General features: G+C 29.5%; 1 protein-coding gene across 1 annotated transcript in view; it reads right to left on the bottom strand.

The window, feature by feature from the left end:
• Positions 1 to 2,151: 2,151 nt before the first annotated feature.
• The window catches only part of LOC107443043 (COMM domain-containing protein 3), a 91,897-nt gene continuing 73,635 nt past the window's right edge, over positions 2,152 to 20,413 (bottom strand). Inside the window, exon 8 of the transcript XR_015429193.1 lies at positions 2,152 to 2,176. The gene's annotated coding sequence lies outside the window, so the exon portion shown is untranslated. The remainder of the gene's footprint in view (positions 2,177 to 20,413) is intronic.

The following is a 20,413-nucleotide window of genomic DNA, read 5'->3' as shown; positions in this document are numbered from 1 at the left end:
CACACCCTCGGTCCCTATGCAGACTGATCCAAGTGGTCACCCATCAGCACACTGACAGCAGCCAGTAATGCTTGACTTCGGTGATCTGCTGGTCGAACGATCAGTCCACTTCGGGACGGGGGCCAAGAAGGGAAAGTGACACTAAGGAGCTATTATTTCATGTGAGTTATACGTCATTCATTTTATCATTTCTCATCGAGTTTACTTGCACTTATAAACACGGAGTTTATAAATTCGGTTATTGATAAGTACAAAAATTTAAGTCTATGGCTGATTCTTTAGAGTAAGTAAATTTTTTTAAAAAAATCTTACCCACTTTTAAACTAAAAATGGTCTTAAAAAGTAAATTGTAAGCCCTGGGAGGTTTTCGTGGTTTTCCTCCCCCTGTAATGCAAATGCTGCTCAGTTCCATCAAAAAGTCCTCCACGAAGGCAAATTTCTCAAAATACTTGATCCCTTGTCTTCTGGATTGGGTTCAAAATTACAAGGCTATGCAGTTGAGCTTTGAATGTCCTAAATTCAAAATTAGATCAGCTGTTCAACAAAGGTTTAAAAAAAAAAATTTATCACAAGTAGAGCTTAGAGCTTTATTATTCTATCAGTTGGTTCAGATTTGACCCAACTATTGTAACTTTAAATTTTCTTCTTATTAAATATTTTAACTTAAAGAGCGTGCTGACGTAATGCATATCAATGAGAGCAAGTTTCCCTGATTAGAAATTGAATTAGGAGAATAGAATAACATATGACTGAGAATTCACAGCATATCCGATAAAATTAATTATTACAATAAAACCAAATAGTACACTGACCTATCATATAGTTAAATATTTATTTATTTTTAAAATGGACTTTTAAATACTAATACCAATGCTTTTTCCTTTGTTAAAAAAAAACTATTGTCTCTGAATGGAGGAAATTTTTTCTATTGCGAAATGTTCCAAGCTTAATTCCAAAAAAAAAAAAAAAATCCGTTTCGTGTTTTTACCCGTAATCATCAATGCTCAAACATTTAATTTCTCATAAAATCTAATTCATAATGGCATTTTATATTATTAGAAACAAATTTTTTTTATTAAATTATATCGATAACTTTTCCATATCTTCTTCACACTCTTAAGTTCTACACACACTTTCGTGCATATCAAAGTGTTATAATAATTAATTGTTTGTTTTCATTTCATTTTAGAAAGTAATAAAAACTTAAAAAATTACAAAGGACAAATTTGTAACAATGCCATTTTTTAACAATATAAAAAAATCTCTTTTAATATTGCAATTTATCACAAAGAGGGGGGGGAGTGATATTTGAGAGCGATACGCAAAAATATTGCAGTATGTAGAAACAAAAATTGGTGCAGTTTTTTAAAATTTACAAACGAGTGTTTAATATTAACTCCTTAATGATCGGTTAATTTTCAAGAAAACGGTCATAAAAGTGCCGATTTCTTTTCTGGCATCCAAACATCTTGTGCTGATATCAAGCTCAAAATAAACTAACATCTACAATTACCTTAAAAATAACCTGGTACTGCCATCTGGTGTGTAAAATGAGAAGCTAAATGCTTTCCGGGAAAAAGAAATGAGTTAGTTTTATTCTTATTGGCACGTTACTACTGAACACTCCAGCCCGTCAATATCACGGGAGCGAGAAATAGAGGGCGTCATTTTCACGGGAGCGGAAAGGAAGGGGTTAAGCAATTCATTTTAACTATAAAGCTTTTGTTGTTTCTATATTGCACTCGTATAAAACTTACTACGCAAAAGGAACTGCAGAAGAACTATTAAGATAAGTTTGCAGAGAATTATTAAGATCCTAGAATGTGGAGACCCGATCATTTAATCAAAAGTTATTCAGGGTGGTCCATTTATTTATTTTTAACACTCTGTAAATTTATTTTAAACTGGCTTTTGAAATTATTTTAAAAAACAATATTTCAAAGTCACTTTTAACATTATTTCATTTGACACTTGGACAAGTCAAGCCCGCTACCATTGATCTGTAATTTTTTTTATTAATTGATCAATAAATATGTTTTAATATTGACTTTTGATGAAATCGAAATGTGCGGTGAGCTTATTCAAGGCATAAATAAGATCTTTATACTTTAAATAAGCCTTCCCAAATCTGGTCAAGGGCTACAGGCCGGAAAATATTCTTAAAATTAAAATGCTTCTGTATCCCTCATTTCGAGTTGTTCTTTCTTTTTTCTTCGTCACACTTTATTATTAATCTAAGAGAGAAAAAAACACAAAACTTGTTTTGTTATTAACCTTCGACACACGGGTATGTTAGATCTCATGCTGTGATAGAACTGTGCTGTAGATCTCATATAGAATTCCAAAATTATATACAATTGAACGCTATTTTGTCTAATAGAATCTGAAATAAAAGCAACTGTTCTACGATACTTATTGGTTTCGGTAAAATGAGACGTTTTCACGCCAAATTCAACATTTATAAATGAAATTGAAGCTTTTAAATTGAATTTCACTAATTTAATTTCACTCGAATAATTGAATTTTAGTAGAATTTAAACAAATTATTTTATTTTGATTCTTAGCAAAAAAAAATTAAAATGCTTTTACAAATTGTTTTGCCCAAATGCAGAAAATTTCTAATGAATAAATAAAATGAATTTAAAATAATAAATAAATAAAAACTTAAACGCTGCTTAACGAAATTTTAACGCCTAATTCAATATTTTTAAATGAAATTGAAGCTTTTAAATTGAATTATACTGAAAAAAAAAATTTATTTTGATTCTTAGCAAACAAAATTAAAATGTTTTTGCAAATTGTTTTGCCCAAATGTAGAAAATATTTAATTGAAAATTAAGGAAAATAAATAAATAAATAAATAAAAACTGAAACGCCACTTTACGAAACCTATTTATTTCGGTAAAATGACAAGTTTTAACACCAAATCAGATGATGTTCAAATGCAATTGAAGCTTTTACAAAGAGTTAAAACAAAATTATTTTATTTTGATAAACAGGAAATGAAATTTAAATGTTTTACCCGAATCTAAAAACAATTTGTAAGCCTGTGGGTGGTTAAGAGTCGTGGAGATAAAGCTCCACAATTTTGTAACCAACGGCATGATTCTGACAATGTAGTCAGCATTGCGTACAAGCCACCTTTACTTCTCAGATAATCCGGCAGAAGCTGAGTGGGATTCGTTCTGCCGTTGTACCCCTCATTAAAATTATAATGTATGATATTACAGTCCGTGACATAAGACTGCAAAATAGAAATTGCACTTTTGGTTTGGCAACAAAGCTCCCGCTGTTTCGCTAAATTTTAGCATTCAGCTCATCATTAAATGCTTTTAACATAATGTTCTTAGCATAATGTTTTATCAAAAAATAATGTTTTATTCTGTAGAAATCTATGTTATTTTTCCTTGAGTCGATTTGTGTTAATTTTCAAATGATTGAAATAGAAAATTAATTTGAGAAAAAAATGAGCATTTCCGACACCTCCTTCAATTTGCTTTCAATCAAGATTTAACAGTCACAAAAGCTACTTGTGACATTTGTGTTGTGCATGAAAAATGTGCTTAAGCTGAAAGAACCGCTCGTGAGGGGTGTATGCCAAATTCAAATATGGAACCTTTTACTTCGTATACGCATCTCGTCCTTCCAGTTGAGTTTTAATGAAAAGCAATTAAATCAAATTTTGCCCAAAAATTCGTGTCAAACGATAATTTACAATTGCCAAACGATAACTAAACGCAGAGAAAAGGGAATTCTCCCACACTTTATTTTTTTAAAGACTTTAAAAAATTTTGAGAGCATACTTACACAAACAAAGCTTTGTTTAAAAACCAAATATTTCTCATATTTTGTAGTTGAAAGTGAAGGAAATATAAATTTTAACCATGTTTTGATTGTAAAACCCTCTCTCTTTTATGGTACAATCATTGTTGATCCGAAGACTATTTATAGATAACTGCATGATTTTTCAATAAATTGCTTCGTATTATTCGAAATGTGAAGAACATTCCATTCGAACCCGGATTTCATTTCAAGAAATCGCCAAAACTCAATCCGATATATTGAAATAACTTCACGCATGAGCAATCTCAAAATCACAACTTGTAAGAAGCGAAAAAAAATATTTATTCTGATATTTTATTCTAATGCCTTCATTAAGTGTTCTCACTTTCCGTGAAAGCCTTTCATATGTTAACTAGAAAACAATGAGAGAGAGAAAAAAAATCGTTTAAATGGGTACCGCAGGGCTTGCTACTGTGCAGAGAGGGATTTAGATTATTATGATCTTAAGCCTTTTTGATGAATAGTGTTTGTCTTATCAGATTTTCAAATTGCTTTTCTATTCTGAAATTTGGCATAAAATTTACTTTTACTGAAATAGATTGGAATAATTTTATTTGTGTTTCGAACTGAAAACCGTAGTTTTGATATGGTTAAAGTAATTGTTTTTCGGAGGACTTTTCGTCACTCGAATAAAGCTTATTTGCAAAAATTATGCTATTTTCACATCCGCCGTGAGTTATCAAAAGTTATTCATAACTGTAGGTTATGTTTACCCAACCTTCAGTCAGCGCCCTTTCAGAAAATGGCACACAGCGTCAATAGAAGCCACAGGAAGAAATATTGAAGAAAATTCACTATTTAAAAATTAAAAAGCATTTGTGCTTTAATATTTTTTACAACTAAAATAGATTAAACTTCGTTATGTAGATGGATTAAAGTTTATGATTGTTTACTCAAAATTTTCATTTTTCTGCACAATTTTTTAAGGAAAATTTTATTCCATTTTAAAATTATTTCCAGATTCTTATTTCAATTTGTTGCAGATTAGCCCTTAAAATATCAATAACAACATAAATTATTTTCATTTTTTACTTGCCACAGACTACGGTCTGTCTTTATAAATTTGTAGAACTCCAATTATCATAAAATGTGAAGAATAATCACTTGATGAAAAATGTTATTTTCGTAAAACCAAGATGTATCGTTTTTAACTTTTAATAAATGTTCCGATTTTTCGGATGTTCGAATAATTGATTCGAGATCTTCTCATTGGGTAAACAATAATAGTGCTTTAAAAAACCTAAAACTATTTCTACAAAAATTATTTTTACGAAGAAATCTGAAGTTATAAAAAGCTAAATGTAAAAGAACTGTTAAATCAGAAAGGTGCGTTTTGAAAAGTGTGTTTATGTTCTAGATTTGAGTAAAAATGTGTTGTCAGAACAGAAAATTATGGCGAGGTAAAATTTGTTAAAGATAAGGTGGAAATTTATAATGAAGGGACGTTATTTTAGGAGGTTAAATGAATAATTTCGGGCTATATGAAATTAAACTAAAGGAAAGAAAAGATAAATTCGTCACCAGTGAAGAAAATAATGCAAATTCATAGATGGCATAGAAAGCTTGGGCATTTAAGCAATGATAGTATGAAGAAATTAGTAAGTCACTCAACCTGGGTGAATTTGAAATCTGATGAAATTAAGAATATTTCGCATCCTTATGAAGTATGCGTGAAAGCAAAGTAAACCAGGCGTCCATTTTCAAATGAGTGTGCAAGAGTAACAAATAGGCTATTAAAGTTAATAAACACGGATGGTTGTAGACTAATAGTTATTTTACATACTTTGTGATGGTTTATCCAACTAAAAATTAATTTGAGATAACAGTAAATTTGAAGAACTACTCTAAGGGATGTTAAGAGATGTAGTATTTTGCGAACATAAACATTTAAGCAGTTCAAAAAATCGAAGAAATTCAGTCTGTTAATGACTGAGGAGTTGTAAAAATATTTGCAGAAGAAACTGAAGAACGTGTTTTAGGAAACTCAGAAGTTTTAAGAAACGAATTTAATTCTGAAGAATTAGAAAGAGCAAAATCAACCAACACTCCGATGATAATGCAAAGTAATATTTTTTTTTTTAATTTTTACCCCACCCCGACCCAATAGGGGGCATTCGGGGAATACAGAAGTCTGGAAATACTCTGTGTCTTATCAGTACAAGAAAACGTATTACTTGTGATGAACAAAGGAGCCCTTCAAATGAAGCAACCCCGTGAGTGAGCTTTGGTTGTACAGGTGTAAATGTACAAATGTAAAGATGTGGCTGTTTACAGAGATCCAAGTTACAACTGAAGAATGTCCCCTAATATTAATTTACAGATGTTACATGCCCTATAGGCCAGGACAGTAAAATTCGGAACATAATATATGAACATGAATTGTGAATGATGGTGTACAGATGTAAAGATGAAACGTCTGCATCATCAACTAAGCGGTAAACAGTTAGTGAAGTTACTAAAGCAGCAAGAAAACAAATGTAAAGGTGATTGCTTTTTACATAGCACCGCAATATAAGCGATAAGTTAATAGTAATAAATGAGAAGAAGTGCAAAGTAATAAATGAGGAGTTCTCGAAGCAATAAATTTCCCATGCAGAGAAATAGTTGGAGGTCTTCTGTTTCTTTCAACAAGAACAAAAACTTTTGCGATAAATAAACGAAGCAGATATGCTGCGCATCTCTCAAAGGAAAATATCACTAATGATGAAAAGAATTTTTAGCTATCTAAAAGGAAGTGTAAAAGATGGAATCGTTCGTTCAAAAAAATGGTAATGATGAAGAACTAGTTGCCACTTGGGATTCCGACTTTGAAGGAAATCATATGAAACTCGTATCAAGGTATGTCATGTTTTTCTGTAGAGGTTCGATAAGTTGGCTTTCAGGAAAGCAATCTATAGTTGCAACATCAAGTACCGAAGTAGAAATGACTAGAAATAAAATTTATACAACCCTAAATGTAGATAACCAAAGTGTAATAAGTTTGATAAAATAAAAAATATAAATAAATAAAAATAAAAAAACAGTGTTGCGAACAAACGTTGCAGACAATAGAAGTGAGATTTCATTTCATAAAAGAAAAACTCGATGAAGGTTTGATAAATATTAAATATTGTCCAACAGCTGACATCTTTACTAAATTGCTTAGACCAAAATAGTCAAATAAATTTAAATTAGTAAAATAAGATTTTTTATAAGCAAGATTTTTTTTGCATGAAAAATTGGACAAAGAAGCCTTTAGGTAAAGAAAAATATTCAACATTAATATTAAAGGAAGTGTGTTGTAAAAATAATTATTAATGTTTTTAATTAATCCTCAAAACAGATTTGAAAGGCAACGTTTGTTGAGATACGTGTATTCAAACCAAATGTCGTAGAAATATTCTAGGGAAGTAAAAAGTAACCAACTTAAAAATAAAAACCTAAAATCTATTTTGCTTATATTTTATGTGTATATTTTGTGATGCATTAAGCATGTAATGTGCAATTTTATTCGTCCTTAAACAACTACGCCAAACATTTTTATTTGTTCTTGTTTTCATTGTTTTAATTTCTTATACTGACAGCACTTAATTCTAAAAAAAAGCTTATGAGAAAATAGTTACTTACTGTTTAATAATCGTAAAACAGGAAATAAATTTAGATACCATTTTAAATATGTTTACCATAAAATGTTACCTAATGTCAGAAAAATATTTTATCACAGAAAAAAACAGTGCTTTTAGTTTTAGGCCTTAAATTTAAATTAATAACCAACAACGTAATAATGGCAACGATTAGTAAGAACGGATGATAAATAACCTCAGAGAAATATCTAAAGAGTTTTTACTCTATCGTTATAGCATAGAAAAAAAACGACACGTTTTTTGACACCACACACCCAAACGGTTTCAGCGCCACGCAAAGGCAAAAAGTTTAACTAGTGGTTAGATTGATGAATTTATCGGGGGTTTTTTTTCTTAGTTTTAACTAAATTTATAAAGTTCTTTGTAATCGTTTTTTTTTTAATATTTTATTTCTATGAAATGTTTGGTGGTATTTCTTTCAAGATGTCGAGTTTTAATGATAATAAAAGTATATTTTTGTAAGTATTTAATTTCCTCACTATTTTTATTTTGTTCTAAAATTTATTTTGATGTTGAAAAATATAGATATTAATATGGATGATATGCAATATTGATCCTTTTCAACTAACTGAATAAAAGCGAAAAAAACGTTTTTAATGTATATTTTTTCTCTTTTTACAGTAAAATTAATCATATGACAGAATGAAATAAATAAGAGTAATCAATGATATGGAAAAAGCTGTGAAGAATGACAGAAATAAATACTAAGATAAAAGATAGGGAATTGAATAGAATATTTTATGTTTCTACATAAATGTCCAATGTAAAAAACTCCATGCATCTAAAAAAAAACATCTAAAAAAAAATATGAAACATAAAAAGTCAATCTTAAAGGTATGAACCACAAAGAATTTGTTTTCATTCATGCTAATGTAATTGTACAGAAATAAACAAAAATATGACAGATTCACTAAATCATAAACAGAGAATAAGAACTATTCAAATCTACTGTATCAAACAATCGATTTCTTAAAATTTCGCTAGAGGGCGAAGAGGTTGGAGAAACTTTTGGAAAAGCGTCGTGATGACGTCAGAGTGGATTGTCCTTAAATATTATCGTTGATACAATCAACCATGACAAATAAACACCTTTAAATTATGTATAAAGAAATATTTTGCTGGTTAAAAATACATTTATAACGTTTTTTAATTTTATACTGAAGACAACCAAAGGATTCGAATTTTCATGTGAGATAATTGGATAATACCATGTGATTTTGGGCCTGAAACAATGGAAAATGTTTTTATGTTCTACAGAGAAATGAAAAATGCGAATATGCAAAACATATTCCTCACCTAAAGAGAGATCTTGACAGAGAAATTATATGCAATTGTCTTTTATCTAATAAAAGGTATTAAAAAATCAAAACATACGTATATTCGAAACAATAACAATAATGAAATAGAAATTAATGAATAAACACACATGAAATACCCTTTGAGATTGCGCAAAGAGAAAAAATTTACATTTGATGCATATATTTTCAACGAGGAATAGGAAAAATTATGAACCATAAAGGAATAGATTTTAAAAATTTATTTAATTTTAAATGAACATAGCAATTTATATATTAAGAACTTGTATTAACCAAATTAAATAAAATAATGTAACCATTACTTATTAGTTAATCAAAAAGAAACTAGACAAATTTGATTATGGTGTTAATAATTTCTTCGATGTCATAACAAAGGCAATAATTTAGAGGAGCAATTCCAAGTAAATTAAAAATAAAGCAAGTCAATAACACAGTGGAATTTTTTATTGAAACAATATCAAGAAAAGAAACGAACAGGAAAAGAGAACAATAACATCGTCGTGTTACAACAACAAAAAAATGTACATACCTTACGCAAATCAAATACGATTCATTGAGATTGCATGACTAATTTAGTGAGATGAGTTGGTATTTGATTTGCTTCTCTTTTTCAATAACCTACATCATTAATAAATAATTATTAATAAGAAAGAGGATCTCTTCAAACTTATTATTGGAAGTTAGGTTAATTAAAATTAGAAGTCCAACGTGCGGTTCAATGCTTTTAAATTCTACGCCTCTAAATTACGTCTTATAAAGACATTAGCATAAACTTAAAATATTATATAAATAACTCGAAAGTTTTATTATCCTATTAAAGTTATTTCAGTTTTCAAGTTAAAATACAACCCAATGCCTAATAACAAAATTAGATCTTCCACAATATACAATATGATATATTAGCCTATATTTCGATAGATATATACATGATACATACACTCACTACGTTTTTGTAATTATATATATATATATATATATATATATATATATATATATATATATATATGTAATGTTATGCCTTTAAAGGCTAGAGATTTGAAGAGAATTAGGCGAATACATTTAAAAAGGCATTTTATTACTTATATGGAGGACGGAAATCAGTGTTCATGAAATCTTTACAATTATGGTTTCCCCATTTCAGGGCTTGTTTGGGTTTGGCCTAGATTTCTCTAGCCATGGAAAATATGGAAAAGCCACGCATTTTTGCCTCTCCCGAGCTTTTAAAGAGAGGTCCTGTAAAGGGGAGGGCGTTGCAAGCATCTTATTATTCAATGAAACGTCATTCAATTGATAAACTTTAGAGATTTTGATTCGTTAAAAGGATATCGCCACTCTGACGTGACGGTGGGAAGTTTTTGGGGTATTTTAATGTCTACTTCATTTACGAATTATTAGACAATTAGCTTCAAAAAATAATCTTTTATCCGGCCGTATCTGGTTTATCTTGACTTTTTATGGTTCTTTGTGAGAGACCGGCTTCCATATCTTAACTTTGATAAGAAACATATGTTTTAAGCTTATCGGTTAATATAGAAAGACTCGTCTGAGAATTTCTATATTACATCCCCCCTCTCCAAAAAGTTTCGTTTTATATTAAATTTAGGAGAAAGTTTATATCTAATTACTTGCAACCCCCTCTATCAGAATTTTCAATGAAATTATAACAAAACACATGTTAAATTTTCAAATACAAAATATTCAAGCAAAAACAAAAATAACAAATATAAAGTGAAATCTATGTACAAGAAAACCTGCATACCTATTAAGTATAACAGTATGTAATGTTTACATTAAAATATCTTCTATATGTAATGTATTAAAGTTTATGTGCACATAAACATATAACAAAAAGAATTAGAGTCTCTAATATTATTCAGCATTTTTTTCGTGAAAAGTTCTGTGCATTAACACCACAAAATGCTGTAAGTAAAGATTCTTTTTGTTTCTTTTTTAAGTAAATAAAGAAGACAAATTAAAAAATAATAAACTTAAAAACATATATACAAAAATTCATTATTCACAAAGTTTTTTTAAAATAAATGAAAGAAAAAATAAGAAAAGGACACCAATGTGTCTTAATTCTAGAATTTAAGATTCTAGTATCGTTAAGGGCATGCTACTGGATACCAAGTTGTAGTCCCGAAAAGAAGGAGAACAATTCTGTATCTTATCAATATTGATACGGCAGATTTTATCTCAAAATACACAACAATGAAAAATATTATTTGTTGATGGTTAGATTATATGAGAAATTTCACCCTATATTTATTTTGGATTTGGGTAAACACACCCTTTGTAGAAATTTTGAGGGGTCAGATCTTCCGTGAAAAAGGGCTAATATGCTCAAATGAACCATGTACATGATAATTTCCTATCATCAAATTTATATAATGCAAAACAAATCATATATTTGTTTTTCTCTTTTATATTTACATTTTTTATTTAATAAATTTTATTCATGATTAAGCTTCAATTTTTCTGGTTCATAATACTTTCTTAGTTTTGAAACATGTACAATTTCTGTTTTTTCTTTAGTGTGACTATTCTTTTTATTTATTTCATAATTTACATCAGACATTTTTTGAATGATGCTATAAGGACCACTAAAAGTTGGAGAGAGTTTTCTCGTGTTAGGATATTTAAACTCTTCATACATGACTGTGTCACCTGGTGAAAAGTTTATATCTACAAATCTAGAATCGTAATAAACTTTATTTTTCTCGTGGTATCGTTTTGTGTTTTCTATAGCTATTTTCCTAGCTTCTTCAATTGGAGGATAAATATCCTCTTTTAAAGGATTTTCATATGGAACTATGCCATTTAATAAATATGCCGGCGGGAATTCCGTAACTGAGTGAGGAGTTAAATTATATTCCTGAACAACTTCTTTTAATAATTTAGGCCACGGTATCCTGGAAGAATTTTGATTAATTTTGCATTTTAAACGCGTTATTATAGTTTGTCCTAATCTCTCTACTTTGCCATTAGTTTCAGGCCGATGAGCTGTAGTTAAAAGTTGTTTAACTTTATGATGTTTAAGAAATTTTTTGAAATGCGAAGATGTAAAAGCTGCATTTCTATCACTCAAAAGCTTTGTAGGTATTTGATTTTGAAAAATTTGATGAAGAAAAGTGGTATAAGTTTCTGTTGTTATAGATTTTGAAGCGAATGCCCATATATATCTAGTCATATGATCAATAATTAAGGTCAAATATTTTTTTGTTGAATTATAATGATTAAGACCACCAACACTATCTATTGCAAGTAAATCAAACGGTTTATCAACAGGAGGCATTGATTGTAAAAGCCCAAATCTTTTTTGTCGGGGCTTCTTATTTAATTGACATGTGTGACAATGCTTAATAAATTTAGTGATATCAGAAGAAATGTTTTGCCAATAATATACCGGAGTTAATAAATTAATTGTTTTTTGAATACCCGGATGTCCAAACTTTTCATGAGTAATTTTGAGTAATTTTAACCGTAATGAAAAAGGTACTACAATTTTAGTAAACCCTTTTTTACGAAGGCATAATACATCATTAATTTCTACAAATTTTCCAGTTAAATTATCACATTTTTGAGCCTCTATAATTTCATTTAATTGCAAAAGATGTGATACTTGACCTCCATCATTGTTTACATTTACATTTGAATCTGGTGTTTCTCTCGAAAGCATATCTGCTTCTATGTTTGTACTACCTTTTGTATGTTTTACAACGTAATCATACATACTAAGGTGTAAAGACCAGCGAAATAATCGTCCTTTAAGATTTTTAACATTTTTAAGCCAAAGAAGGGCTGCATGGTCCGTATGTATTGTAAATTTCTTTCCAAAAAGGTAGTGATGAAATTTATTTAAAGTGTCCACAATAGCGAGACATTCCAGCTCAGTGATAAAATAGTTCTTTTCATAATCTTTTAATGAGCGGGAGTGGAACGCTACGGGATACAGAACACCAGATTCATCACATTGTTTAAGTACAGCTCCAATACCATTTGTACTGGCATCAACAAAAATATGACAATCATGAGATGGATTAAATATTTTTAATATTGGTTTGCTAGTTAAAGCTGATTTAAGAGATTCAAAAGATTTCTGACATTCATCTGTCCATATCCATTTAGTATTCTTTTTTAACAAATTATTTAATGGAGCTCGAATAGATGCATATTTATCTATAAATTTGTTGTAAACATTAATGGATCCCAGAAATCTTTGCAAAGATTTTACATTTGTAGGAGGTTTTAATTTTTTAATAACTTCAATATTACTATTATTTGGTGTAACAGTGCCGTTTGTTATCTCATATCCCAAAAAGTCAATTTTTTGTTTTAGAAAGGAACATTTAGAGAATTTTAATTTAATATTTTCTTGTCTACATATATCAAAAATTTGTTTAATATGATCTAAATGTTCAGAATAGCTGTTTGAAAAAATAATTATATCGTCAAAATAATTTGCAGCGAATTTAATTTTATGTTTAGTAAGGATTCTACGAATAGTTCTTTGAAAAATGCTTGGGGCATTTTTCCAACCAAAAGGTAAACGTAACCATTCATATAACCCATTGTGTGTTGCAAATGCTAATTTTTCTGTGTCTTCTGGGTGGATTTGTAAATGCCAATAACCACTAATCAGGTCAATCGAAGAATAATAAGAACTTTGAGCTAGTTTATCAATTAGAGATTCCATGAGAGGTAACGGTTCCGCGTCCGACTTCGTCACCTGATTTAATTTTCTAAAATCTACACATAAACGCGTTTTTTTATTTTCCTCCTTTTTAAATACTAATGTTACTGGGGCCGAATATGGAGAAGAACTTTCTTTTATTATATTATGTTTTAATAACTCTTGAATTTGGTTATCGATTTCTTCCTGTTGTTTCGGAGATGTTTTATACGGCCTTAAAGAGATCGGTAAATCTGAAGTCAACCTCACCCGTTGCGGTTCTATTCTAACTTTGCCTATATCATACTTATTTTTTGCAAATATGTCCTCATATTCCTTTAGAATTTTGAGTAAATCAGAATTTTTCACATTTTCCATTAATTTCGGTGTTTCGTTGACGTCTATCTGACAATGTGCGCGCTTATTATCAGAATTTATCTCAGAAACATTCGAAATTTTTATATTTTTATCAGTTTCATTCTTTTTCGTACAGTTTTTATTTTTGTGTACTTCTTTTGTCTTATTTATTTTTGAAATTGTTTCTCCAATGTTCCCTATTTCTTTTATATTTACATTTCGTTTATTTTGGTTAACACTTATAGGTATTGGATTTTCAGGTGAGAAGTGCAATGACAAGTTATTTACTTTGACTGGAGAGAAAGTGATCAGTTTTCTGTTCCTTTGAAAAACAACTTGATTTACACAATTTATCACTAATTGAAAATCCTTTAATGCCTGTAATCCAAGTATGGCATATGTGAGATCGGTATTAAGTAACAGAAACTCAGTCCATTTCACAATATTTCCAATTTTTAGATCCAGTGTGCATATTTTATTTAGTGTTAACTTTCCTTTTGTTTGGATAACATTTATTCCTTTACAACTTTTAACGGGAACCTTCAATTTTAATACAATATGTTCGGGTATCAAATTTATTGTTGATCCCGTATCCAAATTTAACATTAATTTTTGCATGCAACTCGAGTTATCTTTGTTCTTTATCTTTTCCTTATTCCGTACGTACGTATCATTTTTTATGTATCCGGATACTAATAATTGCTACTTTTGATTTTGTATAGCCTTATCTTGGGTTTCCGCAACAATTGGATTATTCACACAAGATTGCCCCCAGTGATAATCATTAAATATCCCTATCAGCGCAAAATTTGCATGGTTTGGGCGGCAAATTTTGTATAACATGATTAGTTGGGAGTCTTTGTTTTTGGTAATTACTCATATTCCGTTTATTCCTCATTCGGTTTTCTTTGCATTGAGGAGATTTATGGCCAACTTTGTTGCAATTATAGCAACGAATTTCTGGCTTTTGTTTGTCGAATTTGGGAGTATAGTAAGGTACGCGATTCATTTGCGTTTTATTTTTAACTCTATCCATGCATAGTTGTTCGTATATGCGTAATTTATTTTTAAAATCACTTAAATCAGTAGAGCCATATAAAATTGTTTTGTTATTTATTGTGTCCTGAATGCCAGCAATACAATATTTAATTAATGCTTTCTCATCTATCTTACTTAGGCACGAAATTTGCTGCATTTTCAAAAAATACTCTTGCAGGGATTCGTGGGAACGCATTTTTCGGCACTGCAACATTTCATGAATATCAGCAGAATTGTACGGTATTTGATATTCATCCATTAACGCATCTTTTAATTTTGAATATGAAACGACATGAGGCTGAATATGCAGAAATAATAAAGCATTTCCTCTCAAACACCTTTTAGCATATACAAACTTTTGAATCGGTGATAAATTAAACATTTCAGATATATCTTCAAATGATTCTAACCATACAGTAATGCTTTCATGTTTTTCTCCTTTAAAAAGAGGAGTAACAGTTTCAATATCCGAAAAATTAAGCAGTAATCTAGGTTCATTCACATTTTGCTCTTGTATTGTTACATTTTTTAAATGAGAATCTATTTTTTTAACATTAATGTTATCTGTTTGTGAATCTCGATTACCTGCTTCATTTTTCTTTCCAGTGTCTAAGTCATTAAAATTTTCATCTTCCGAAATATCGTCCATAATTAACGAATTTCGAAGAGCATCAAAATCCGTTAAATAGGTGACGATATTTTTCGCGAGGTCCTCAATCTGACCATCACCTGAAATATTTAATACATCGGCTATATGAATTAATTCTGATAATTTAAAATCATCCATAACTTTCATTACCTTTTCATTGAATTTATCACTAGAGATTTCGAATTGAAATCCTGGAAAATTCAAAATTTTTGTTCTACTTAAGCGCGCCTTATTATTAGGAAAAATAATTTTATCCAATAATTTAACTTTAGTTACTTGAGTTGTTTTTATTGACTTAGCCACAGCTTCAATATCTTTTAACGACATTTTTATGGCAATAACAAATTTAAACACTATTATATCGTTAAAAGAAAAGTGAATAATTATTTACATTTAAACATTTTTAAAATTAATAATTCTATTAGAATTTATATCTTCAAAAATAATGAGCAGTAATAGACTTACCCATCTGGTAGCTTTTGTTGACACTCGAAAATTAGAAGCATTAGAATTTTACAAACCACAAAAATGTATTTCTTTTTCACTACAAAGTATCCTAGGTGTTAGTGCACAAGCGAAGTGACATTTCATCTGAACTAAACAAGAGTCTTGAAAGCATTTCGAGGAACAAATCTTGACGGTGCTTTATATGTTATTGTCCAGATGGATCACAGAAGTTAGATGTAAGGGCTTCATTTGTCAGCAGTTCTATGATGAAGGCAGCGTTATCTCAAATAGCCTGGGTGGGAATTACTCTTCTGTCTTTTTATCATGCACAGGAACTTGTTGAAATATAAAATTATTCTGTTGGTGGGCCACTTGATGATTCTTTCTATTTCTTTCTTTTTGGGAAGGAGCTATGTGAAACTTTTTTGACTTTTCATCTTCTTTCTCTTCTTTTAACAGAATAGTAACGCATCAAAAGTTTTTTTTTTCTTTTCTTTTACTTCTTCTTCGGAGGGAACTATAGTGAATTCAGCTTTTTTCACCCCATCCATCGGAGCTTGTTGACATATTATTAGTTGTTTCTTTTCACGTTCTTTTTCGGTCTGCGGCCAATTTTTCCAAACAAATTACATTTCACATGCCGGCTTGTAATGTTATGCCTTTAAAGGCTAGAGATTTGAAGAGAATTAGGCGAATACATTTAAAAAGGCATTTTATTACTTATATGGAGGATGGAAATCAGTGTTCATGAAATCTTTACAATTATGGTTTCCCCATTTCAGGGCTTGTTTGGGTTTGGCCTAGATTTCTCTAGCCATGGAAAATATGGAAAAGCCACGCATTTTTGCCTCTCCCGAGCTTTTAAAGAGAGGTCCTGTAAAGGGGAGGGCGTTGCAAGCATCTTATTATTCAATGAAACGTCATTCAATTGATAAACTTTAGAGATTTTGATTCGTTAAAAGGATATCGCCACTCTGACGGTGGGAAGTTTTTGGGGTATTTTAATGTCTACTTCATTTACGAATTATTAGACAATTAGCTTCAAAAAATAATCTTTTATCCGGCCGTATCTGGTTTATCTTGACTTTTTATGGTTCTTTGTGAGAGACCGGCTTCCATATCTTAACTTTGATAAGAAACATATGTTTTAAGCTTATCGGTTAATATAGAAAGACTCGTCTGAGAATTTCTATATTACATATATATATATAATTATATATATATATATATATATATATATATATATATATATATATATATATATATATATATATATATATATATATATATATATATATATATATATAATTACAAAAACGTAGTGAGTGTATGTATCATGTATATATCTATCGAAATATAGGCTAATATATCATCTATAAAACAACTCCTACTTTATTACTAATTAATTATTCAAATCGAAATACTTTCTCACACTTTTAAAAGCTACATCCTGTTTCTAAATCTATTTTTGGCTCAACTATGCATAAATTTAAATAAAGATCTTTTTTCCCTTTTAAGCCGTGGGAATCACTCGAGCAAGTTCATTAACCAATAGTAATTTCTGAGATTTCCCTCTTTTCCCTAAATAGAGACATTTTAGGATTTTTTGCAAGATTTTCCCTACCAGAAAGACTGTTTGCTGATGAAGTAAACATCACTTCTTCGCTCCCACTCAACTAAGAATGATCAAATAAAAGTTACTCTGAATTAATTAAAATCCTGTGTCTGTTTTCCTGCTCGGTCCGACTGCATCATTTTACAAGCCGAGCAGGATTATAAGAACTGTTGAAACGGGCGCAGGATAATAATTGCAAAAATGCTTCTTCAAAACATAATTCAAAAGTGAAAATAAAAATACAATTGGCTGAATCATAAAATTGCTGCTGAACTGACATTGCTCGTGAAACACATATTATTCTTTTGAAACATGACTAAAGAAATTTGATGCCAAAAATAATTAAAAGAAGATTTTTGGGACTTCTCTTTCAAGTGTCCATTGGAGTGGTCTCAACTGTATTTTAACTTGATGGAAATGTCATCATATAAAATAATAATAAAAAGAAAATGATTTTACGATAGGTTTGTGCAACGCGATGCGTCGTCAGAGGTCAGATAGTCTGTCTGCTCATATGTTCAAAAACAAAACCTTGAATGGTTTTCAACACCCGTTAACAAAATCCTCAACTATTGGTGCTATGTGTTCAGTGTGTGAACTTTAGTGGATCGTGCTTAGTGATGAAATCTTATGAACAAAAATGGATGAGTGCCATGAAAATCTTCTTTGGGGGGATTAATATTTTACACATTTTATATCAATTATACTTATTTGACAAATCGTGCTCTGATATTTTTAATGATATTCTCCAGGTGAAATTTTTAAACGTGAATGTATTCTAATCATTCACGCTCATATCTCGAAATTTAAACAAACAAATTTATGGCTATTGATACTTATAGTTTAATAATATTTCCATTTATTGATATTATTATTCAATGGTTTACCATATTATTTGTTTAAAATTAAATAATATTAAAATTTAGTATTGCCATCATTTATTTATTTTTTCACTTTTGATTCAGTATGATTACAGTTTTAATTATTATTTAATGAATCACTTTTTATATTGCATTATATATCACAGTGTATATTATATTAATTGTAGAAGAGAAATTTAAATTTTTATTTTATTATGGTGTTTAAAAAAGCAAAATATGTGCTATTCATATCTTTAAATTTATTTTAAGCGAGACAACAGCCTATATGTTATCCCGCCAGATGTCGCTCGCCGGAACAAGAATGTATTGGAACTTTCTCGATGTAAAGGAAGAGTCAGTCAGTTGATATTGTTTCTAAGTGAAACTGGTAACCTTAGTGGTTAATTCTCTAAGTGACTATGATATTAGTTAATTGAAATATGTTTCTGTGTGAAACTGGAACCTGTGTGGTTCGATCTTAATTGTTTAAGAGTCTGTGTGACTCATGTTTTTATTAAAGAATAAGCATAATCATTTAATTGTGTTGCTGGACTTTATTAATGGTAACTAAGGCATTTACATATATATATATATATATATATATATATATATATATATATATATATATATATACATATGTATGTAATGCTTTCTTTTCGAGTTTTCTGTTGTATCATAATATTGCAGTCTATAATATTTGCAGTCGTAGTTTAATATCCTTTTTCATACAGATGACAACATAATAATTGATAATTGTTGCTAAGCAGTTATTGAGGAAAAGAGTAAAGGAAAGCAATTTACAAAATTTACATAGTTAATACTTCCTGGATTCACAAATTCATTGTACCCTTTCCAAAACACAATTTGCGCTCTTCTTTCACATGTAACATACAGTTATTCTTTCGTGTCATGTGATCTATAATATCCAGATTTCTTTGTTAGAATTGATGCCGTATTATGTAATCATACGACCGGATGAAGATGAATTAATATCTGAAAGTATTTAATGATTTGAATGATTTTCAGCTTCATAAAAGCATTTTACTAGGCAGTATGGACTCATTTTATAAATAAAGACATTTCTATTCAATTAAAATTAATATATACGTGAAGACCTAAGTTAATTATGTTAAATAGATTATTTAAAGTTCTCATCAATCAGAAAGGTTAGTCTGCAATTAAAATTATATATATATGAAATTAAAGTTATAAATATATTAAATTAAATTAAGTATATATATATATATATATATATATATATATATATATATATATATATATATATATATATATATATATATATATATATAATGTCTTACTTATAAATATACAAATATAACTTAATATAAACTTAGAAATATAATTTAAATGACCTCACAGTCTTGTTAATATTTATTTCTCCTTCTCACAGATGGCGCACTGCGCAATGATGTAAGAGTATTTTCGGATTCCATTCAGACACTAAAGTTAATATCATTCTTCTTTAGCGTTATTAAATATATTTTTGTGTCATAAAATGCTTAGTTATAGCTTATGCAACGCACTAATCTCATAAGGATTAACGAAATACGGTTGTTAGGTTGGTACTTTATTTACGTCGCACAAGAGCTGCACAATGGGCTATTGACAGCGGTCAGGGAAACATCCTTGAGGATGATCCACAGACATGCCATCGCAATTTTGATCCTCTACTGCAGTGTTCCCAAAGTGGGGTACGTAATTGTTCCCTAACCCCAGGGTTACGGGAACAATTTAGCGGGGGTACGCTTTCTTATGCGAAATATCTTGCAACAAGCGAAAATTTCATTGAAAAACAAAGCTAACCATGACAATTTACTATTACATATTTTTCTATTTGCTATTTTTTGCAGAATTAACAGCTAATAATTAGTGGTGTCTACAGCCAGTTGTGTTTTTTAACTTTTGTGCAATTTTTTTTATGGTACGAACTACATTCATTTTTTTATAAGTGGTACACAGAAGTCATAAGTTT

Source organism: Parasteatoda tepidariorum, chromosome 9 (assembly GCF_982258835.1).
Source record: "Parasteatoda tepidariorum strain Cologne lab strain chromosome 9, Ptep-v5.0, whole genome shotgun sequence".
NCBI classification, from domain to species: Eukaryota; Metazoa; Arthropoda; class Arachnida; order Araneae; family Theridiidae; genus Parasteatoda; species Parasteatoda tepidariorum.
Note: the sequence above shows the minus strand (reverse complement) of the source record. Positions and strands in the feature narration are given on the sequence as shown.